The sequence below is a fragment of the Periplaneta americana genome, chromosome 9, assembly GCF_040183065.1.
Source record: "Periplaneta americana isolate PAMFEO1 chromosome 9, P.americana_PAMFEO1_priV1, whole genome shotgun sequence".
Taxonomy (NCBI): domain Eukaryota; kingdom Metazoa; phylum Arthropoda; class Insecta; order Blattodea; family Blattidae; genus Periplaneta; species Periplaneta americana.
Window position 1 is genome coordinate 19,058,823 of NC_091125.1, and position 8,720 is coordinate 19,067,542.

An 8,720-nucleotide genomic window follows, 5' to 3' on the forward strand; every position below is an offset into this window, starting at 1 on the left:
CATCCAATAATAATAACATGGAAGTTCAATACGTAGGCCTACGTGTAATCACCAACGCGGCACACGGGAAATGTCACGTAATCATTCCAACAAACTATGAAAGGCACTGTGGGACCTGTGTCCACCTTTCCGACCAAATTATGTCCTTTCTTATAATTAAATGAAGAACAGACCAGCAGGGAGATTGTTACGCTGTAATAAAAATATTCGCACATTCTGGGCTGTCTCTCCACAGCTGTGAAATTATAAAAAACGTATTCCAAAATGCGATTACATATTGCGCAAAGCTAGTGCGTTTTGCGTAATAATCTGGCCACAATTTAGACAAAGCTAGCAAATATGTCCTGTTTACCAAGCCATAGATGTAGTGGTGTTGTAGTACAATACCAGTATATTCCCTTTTACAGGGAATTATATTCAAACACTTGTTTGCCCCATTTTAACCGTGACAATGCTTTTTAGTTTTTTAAACTTTCTGGTTATTGTATTGTGTTTGTGTTTAGTGAAAGATTTTAGATAAGGGTGCAAATAGCCATAGTAGCTGACGCTCCCTTTTTAAACGCCACTAACTAACTAACTAACTAACTAACTAACTAACTAACTTCAAACACTGACTAATTTTGATAGTGAAAATTTAGATACACTTTTAAGCTTACAAAATCTCCAGTATCAACTTCATAAATCTGAGAAGGCTGTCATACTATCAGACTCAAAATCAGATATTCTTGCTGCAGTATTGGACGTAACAGCATGAAATCTCAATATTTTACAGTGTTTTAATATTTTAAGCAAAATGGTCTAATTACATCGACGACTGGTACTTCTGTGGATCCATGAACTTTATGGAGTGGGAGGTAATGAGGTAATTGAAAGGTAGCAAAATTACTGTAAGGTTATCTATACCTGCATCTTACCACACTGTTAAAAGAATAACAAGATCAGAACATGACAATGTGGTAACAAAAATCGGAATGATTCTAAAGCAAATGAAAAAATTGCAATAGGCCATCCGGCATCCGCTCCACGATGGAGGAAAATTCTCAGAAGAAACCAACTAATCAGACCAAATGGGGGATCCAAACTACCCTCGAGTGCAGCTCTGAATTTTCAGGCCAACGAGTCTACCGACTGAGCTACATTGGTGGCTCCACTAAAAATATGAAGTACATGGCACTCAGATTATTAAATTGACAAACCTAAACAATTATTCATCAGTTAAGCTATAAAATATAATACATAGCAAGCAAGTTAATTCAATTTAAAAGTATAAACAATTCAATCAGTTGAAATATACAGAAATTGATAATAAATATCATGCAAATTACTTCACATTACAAGCATAAACAATTCATCACTTGTGGTATACAGCCTACTATTTAATTTATAGCACATACAATTCATCAGTTAAGCTATAGGCCTACAGTCTACTATTGAATTTACAGCATATATAATTCATCAATTAAGCGAAACAAAAATATAGTACAATACATAGTAAAAAATAATACACCTAATTTAATAACTGAACTTCTATGAAAATCTACAGTGGCAGTACTCATATTATCACAGGCCATGATTGTCTCAAATATTTACAAAGAACTGATATTTCAGAATCTCCCCATGCCATTTCTGAAATCTCAATGAAGATATGGATCATTGTCTTGACTGTTTAACTTTACACAGCTTTCAATCATCTGGTTAAATATTGGAGTGCAAGATAACAAATGACATCAACTGCTGAACACTTGGTATCAATCAACCAACAACTTCATTAGATTAAAGGGGGAAAAAAAAACTGAAAGAATTAATTGTATATAGACACAACACATAAGACAAGGCCGCTTCAGAACAGTAATTGGCAAGGCTCTGTTTTAGGATTCTTATGTAGATTCAATTTCACCTGAAAGAAAAAAGTAGCATCTATAAGTATGCCTAATTATGAGAAATAAGAGAAACGGTTGCAATAGTAGTAGTAGTAGTAGTAGTAGTAGTAGTAGTAGTAGTAGTAGTAGTAGTAGTAGTAGTAATAATAATAATAATAATAATAATAATAATAATAATAATAATAATAACTGCAAAGTATGGAAATTAATATTGAAATATAATATCAAAAGGTGATTTCACACCATCAACTCTTATCATTTAGTACAACAAATCTATTATATTCAGTTGCAATCACCAGTAGCTGTTCTTTCCTCCATTTTGTTGTTGGCTGATTTTTCACAAGTCTGCTATGATATGCAGCACTATCCATGACAATAACGCATTGCCCTAATGTTCTCAGGTCAACAACTGTGTTTGCACCCACTTCTCAACTACAGGGCTATTCATAGCACTATGGTAGTCCTGACTTTTCTTTCAATTGCATGAAAAAATTAAATCAGCACCTGCAATAAAAATTATACAGCATTTAAATAAAGAAAATAAAACATAACATAACATAACATAACATGGCATGAGATCCTCTTTGGTGAAAGGCTTTCCCACGTTTTTATTTAGTCACCAATTTTTATATTTTTGTGCCCTGATTTAAAAAATTACTCTTGCCAAATTTATGTAAAATATAAATCAATATAACTTACCGAGTATAAATCCACCTTTCGTTCCGGCATCTAATCTTCCACCCTCATTTGTTGGTCTATGAATAACACCATTCATGTCACTGGAAACTTCACCTGGTTTATTTCATGAATAAGTGGGTGATCCTACTTAAAAAAAAACAGAGAGAGACAAGCAATTCACATTGACACTCTAAGAGACACAAAAATTTTAAAGACAGGAAAACCGTTCAAGAATTTTATAACTAACCTCTAGTTATAATATGAAACTATTAATTGCAAAACATGTTGTTCCCACTTGAATTCATTACTAGTAGCCTATATTAATTGCAATTTCATATTCCACATAAGTGTTAACCTATTTGTTAGTAAAAAATTCAATCACTCAATGTCTCACAATACATTGAAATTTACCATTCATAAAAATCCAAGTCTCATCCAAGAATAATACGGGTTTAGGGTTCTCACGCTCCACATTTCTTATATATTCTCTTAAAAACGAATAACATCACTTTCTCGTACATGTGTATAAGGATCCCCTTTGCTCCATAGAAATTTCATCTCTTTCAAAATTTTTTTCACCGATGATAAGGATACTCTAAATAAATATGTTTCATAATCATCATTCATATTTTCCAGAACTTTTGCTGCTGTTAGTACTTCCCCTGTAACAGTAAATGAAAATTATGCCATATTTTTATACATATGACTAATATCAGAATTACATTGCATAAATCAACACAATAATTCCTGTAACTTCCCTACCTTTATGTAACTTGTCACAAATAAATCTCGCAATTGCATCTTTCGTAAAATCATCAGCATCAGTCACTGGATGTTTACGTAGTCTATGTTTTCCTGGTGTCACAAGTGGGGTCCCCTTCTGTGAATTTCTCACATTCGTGGCTGTAGTAAAGCCAAGCTGTAATAACAAACAATAACATAACACTTCTAAAAATTGTTATATCATAAAATTCATGCATGATACCAACATTTGCAGCTATATGAATAGAAAATGATCAATATGTCAGGTTGGGTCTACGATAGGTTTAAGTAGGCTAATATTTAGGTAATTCTCCAGAAAAGCTACATCAAAGAAGGCATAATTTTATTTTGTTTAATTGATTTCTGTGATATTTACATAGTGATGAACACGTGGTTTTAGTGCACAGCCACAAATACTTTCAGCACAAAAATCCTTTGACACTTACCTGTATATTCTAATGCATTGTTGTAGTCCCTCCCTCAAACTTGTTACTAATTACCAATATAACATGCGAGAGGTCCATGACGAAGAGAAATGGTTAGTTTCCCAGTAGTGCGTCCTCGTCCTCTCGAGTGTTATATCTTAACAAGTACTTTGGGTGGGGTAGCTTTTCTGAAGAAACACCATATTTAATATTACTTAGACCAGTCATGAATAAATTATTCAGCCAGAGTCAACGTTCCTATGCTTTATAGAGTATGTTATATAGTTATTATATAAAACTGAATTATTTTTAAGCACCATAACAGGCCAACATTCATGTAATATTTGCTGCAATATCAAGTTAATAATTACAATATGACTTGTATTTTCTTCGGCCGATGTGGCATGTAAATTGTGATCTGAACGGTTAATTTAATACTAAAAGAGAAAACTGGAAATTTACTTTCGTGCTGTTTGATTATTTGTTCGTCTAATTTGTAAATGTATTTAAGCTATCACCTACTGCAGTATTACAGTATCTTAAATGTATTTAGTTTGGCAATATGAAAATCACTGACTTGATTAAACATCTAGGCCTAACTTAAAAATTTGTTTTGTTTGACCACAATCATGAAATTATTAGTGCAAACTCCTAAAACTGAATACCACTTTGAAATGTATGCTTAAGAATACTTACTCCTAATAATTTTCCTATTCTGGTTGTAATTGCTGTCTCCGTTAGCATAATTCCTTCTTCATTATCTTCTTTCTTCAACTCATTATACACGTGAACTACAGATTTCTGAAGCGTACTCTGAATGCCACACATTTTCTTCCTTGGAGGAGTCACTGCAACACTATTTCATTTTTTTGACATAGTAATAAAAATCTAAACACGAAAGAAATTCATTAAAATTTGAAATAATATTTCTATCCATTACCCACGTGCATTATCACGCCCAAGTATATTATATTTATTCGTACTTATCTGACTATTCTTGAATTATAACCACAACGCAACACATAAAATAACTATTATGTATTAATATTAATACTAATATTAATTAATTATTAATAAGTTCGAATTTCACTATCTTCCAGTAACCGGCTGAGAAATCTAGTACAATTTTAATTTCATGGAACTCCAGTACCGGCAAATATTGTCGATATTTGCCTCAGCTGCCAACATACCAGTTACAAAATCACTACCATTTATAGTATTTGTCAGTATCGAAATTCGAAACGAAGTTGGCAAAAGAAAATTCAACCTTCAAACTAGAAAATCACCATAATCCACTAGCATTTGTAGTAATGGGGGAAAAATGGTTAGGTTTCACCCTTAGGGTATCAAGTTACCTGGTCTTCCCTATAATTCCTACCATATGATAGTATTTTGGTTTTAATTAGTAGGCCTAAACAGGACGGGTGCGGGTTCCAGCAAAAGTGCGTTTTTCTCCACAATCATTGTTTTATTCATGTGTAATTGCACAAGAAGTGTAGGTGGCAATTATTTTTGTATTGTAATTAATATTAAGTGTGCTTTCAGTTTGTTGTATAGCCTACATTATTAGTGAATTTATTTCGGTAATTTTTTAGAAATAGTGTACTTCACGGCTTCAAATCATGGGTCGAAGGCACAATAACTCGTTTAAAAAAGAAAAGTTCACTGATACTGATAATAATGAATGATGTCTTTGGCCTGGGATTTCTAACCAACATTAGTACAGCAAGGTACACTGTTCCTAGCAAATTACCAATATTTCAGTATGTTAGACCTACGTATTTTACTGTTAATAAATGGGCGGATATTTTGTATTAGGCTCACAATACCATTCTTTCACAGATAGGGCCTAACATTATTTTTTAAAAGAACAGCATGAGGTGGAGAGACGTTTCCACTAAAATGCAATAGGCCTATCTGTTTGTAATGCACATTCAACACCTCGTAAAATAACACAAGAACAGCAGATATTAAGTTTTTTCCAAAGTTTCTATGTACAGTATAGTCATATGTTTGATATTGTACTGACAATCGTCCATTAAATGGTTTTGCTTATTTAGGTATAGAAACTTAGATAAGGGAAAAAGAGAAATACAATATATTTTCTAATGTTGTAGGTTGCATATGGAATTAACCTAGTTTTACTTCCTTTTTAGTAATATAGAATGAAGCATGGGAAGAATATAGTAACATCAGCACAAATACAAGGACCTGAAAACAGCTGAGAAGCAAATTTGAATTCTTGGAAAAGAACACAAATAAAATTGCTGCTGCAGAGAGATAATGAAGGCTACAAACAATTGGAGCCCCTCCAACTGAAGCAAAACCAAATCCAAACTTAGCCGAGGTAAGTGATTTAATTCTCCTCTCAATTGAGTGACTTCTCAGTGATTTTGATTCATATTCAATGCATAAGTTCACTTATATGTTAAGTTATACAGTTATTAAATAATAAGCAGAGGAAATTGTATAACACAAGTTTGAATTCTTTTTATTTATTTATTTATTTATTCATTCACTCATTTATTTATTTACTTAATTTTGTTACAGCCGAAGTAGTAACTAAACCAAGTTCCACTGATACCAGTGCAGCTAATAACACGAATGAGGTTAGTGTGTAAGGAATTAAGAGTCAGAAGAAGAGATGATGAGCTTTAGAGATAAAAAAATATTAGATTCATGAAAATTGTTATACAAATTTAATTTAATGTCGGTATTACATTATAATAGTATTATTTCTTTTTTATTTACAGTACCATTCAGGTTCACAGTGCAATTCTTTAGTTTTTGAAGTGAAACTGGACATCCCAACAATATCTCCAGGTAATTTGATTTATACTACAAAACGTTCTTCCACATTCTACGTATGATGCTTACTTTTCCAATCTGAAATAGCTGTAACATGTAAACACATTTTCAGACAACATGTTGAAAATAAAACTAACACACATACTATATGAAATCTGCAGCAAGCAGTGGATAAATTAGATGCAAAAGTTAAAAAAAAAAAATGTTAAAATATAAATTGTACATAATGATGAAATGGTCACAAGAAATGGATATCATAAAAACTAAACATCATTGTATTATAATATTATGTGGGATTTGAGTGGGAATTTGAAATTTATAAATGTAGGCCTAAAAATAGAAAGTACACTAAACTGAAGAATTTATTTTGAGATTTCTCTGTAATGGGTTTGTAATCAGATTAGGCTACATTATGTTAAGTTGTATTTCAATTTTACTGTGAGGATTCTCACTTTGAAACTTGTGAATGATTTCTTGTGTACAGAAAAACTGAAAAATATCTTTTCATACGATAAAACAGAAATTGACTACACTCTATTTACAATAGAACTATATGCTTGGTTTTTTCTCTCTCTTTTTTATTGCAGCTTCACTTTCTTATTGTTAAAAATGAGTTTGGATTAATAGCACGTTAGAAAATACAATACTGTTACAGCTGCTGACTTTGAAGTGTCCACACATTTATGATAAAACATCATCTTTCTCCAGAATTAATTCCACTCTTAAAATATTACAGAGTCAGCTGGTGGAGCAGATGAAGGTCTTCCACTGTACGGGTGTCTACACAGTGTAATGAAAGTAAGTTTTAAGTGAAATTACTGGTTTATTCAGTGTAGGTAGTGTAGGCTAAACCCAGGAAGGTCTGAATATAAGCATATATCCCTCTCTTAAATATTTCAGCTGATAATGGAATAATAGCTGATCGAGTTACACCCCAAGGATGCTTAAAAAAAAAAAAAGAAAGAAAAAGCAAGCCTCTGAGGAATGCATTAGCCACATTGAAAAATCTTTCTCCATCTGTGAACGGTAAGTTTAATGTTGACTTAATTATACTTGAGATGTTAGAAATGCATGAACTTCAGTACTATTACAGTGATTTCTTTAAAAAATACATTAGTTGAAAGTTGGATGCTGACATTATAACAAAGAATGATTTGAAATAAAAGTAAGTCATGTCCTCATGTTTGGAAAGAGATGGGGTTTGGAATATCAAAAGTAACATTTGCAATTTTTACATTACTTTTTCCTCCTCTTTAATGGGTGGTCCATCTACAAGGACATCTTCAATTAGTGGCAGAAAGTAAATGCTACAATAATCACCCATTCTTCATGTTTTAACAAAAAATATGTTTAATTTTGTTGACCAGATTTGTTTGACCTGGATGACTGGGAGATTACTTCTTCTCATCCTTCTAATGGAGCGATAATCTCTTGCAGCTGTTCTTGATTCCTGTGGTCTCTGGCCTCTGCTTTATCTGCTAGTCTTCCGGATTAGGTTCGAGTCAGGTGATAATTATAAGCTAATCTAAGGTTTCTGGTTGGGTTCGGGTCTGGTTCAGATCAGGCCGAGATGGGCCGGGCCTAAGAATTATGGCCCGTGCAGATCTCTAACAAATGGGGCTAATAGCTGAAGTTGGCTCTGCCACAGTTTTCCAAGTTTTGTGTACCCAAGTTTTGTGGGTATTTGCATATGTATTTGTGTTGTGTTTAATTACAGTTATTATGTACTCCTATGTATTAGCCTGCATATTATTAATTTGTAAATATGATATATTCCATAGCATATATAATGAGACAGTGGATGTAATAAATTATTATGCTTATTGTGTCTCCTGAAAAATGTCGTATTTTGTTTACACAAAATAAATAAATAAATTTTAAATTTAATTGCAGCTATAGTCCATCTCTCTTGTTTAAAGTACACATGTACAGAGTACCTGAATACAATTGAAGCGTCAGCTGGAACAACGTTGTAAGTTACAAAATTTTCATTCGGTGTGTTTCCGTGTAATAATGTTGTATGTCATGTTACCTTCCTATACTCCTTGGCTTGCAACTGTCCATCAATGCAGTACGTGAAATTTATCCACTGAAAAGTTTGCTACCCTCATAAGAACAAAGTTGTACTCATACACATTTTTGCAGCTCCTGTAAATTTTACCAAATG

General features: G+C 32.6%; 2 long non-coding RNA genes across 7 annotated transcripts; one reads left to right on the forward strand and one right to left on the reverse strand.

Annotated features, from left to right (window-relative positions):
* Positions 1 to 224: 224 nt before the first annotated feature.
* LOC138705811 (uncharacterized) lies at positions 225 to 5,800 on the reverse strand. Of its 5 annotated transcripts, none has more exons than XR_011333800.1 (4): positions 4,442 to 5,800; positions 2,580 to 3,477; positions 2,177 to 2,384; positions 225 to 1,897 (listed from the first exon to the last, which is right to left on the reverse strand). It is a non-coding gene; the product is annotated as an uncharacterized lncRNA (long non-coding RNA). The 5 variants fall into 5 exon arrangements; XR_011333802.1 differs by lacking the exon at positions 225 to 1,897 and having other exon boundaries at positions 1,950 to 2,384; positions 2,580 to 2,702; positions 2,806 to 3,477; positions 4,442 to 5,782; XR_011333803.1 differs by lacking the exon at positions 225 to 1,897 and having other exon boundaries at positions 1,951 to 2,384; positions 2,580 to 2,702; positions 2,970 to 3,477; positions 4,442 to 5,775.
* LOC138705812 (uncharacterized) lies at positions 5,126 to 8,445 on the forward strand. Of its 2 annotated transcripts, XR_011333804.1 has the most exons (7): positions 5,126 to 5,240; positions 5,902 to 6,092; positions 6,296 to 6,354; positions 6,499 to 6,568; positions 7,290 to 7,351; positions 7,454 to 7,579; positions 7,991 to 8,445. It is a non-coding gene; the product is annotated as an uncharacterized lncRNA (long non-coding RNA). The 2 variants fall into 2 exon arrangements; XR_011333805.1 differs by lacking the exon at positions 5,126 to 5,240 and having other exon boundaries at positions 5,955 to 6,092; positions 7,921 to 8,445.
* Positions 8,446 to 8,720: the final 275 nt, after the last annotated feature.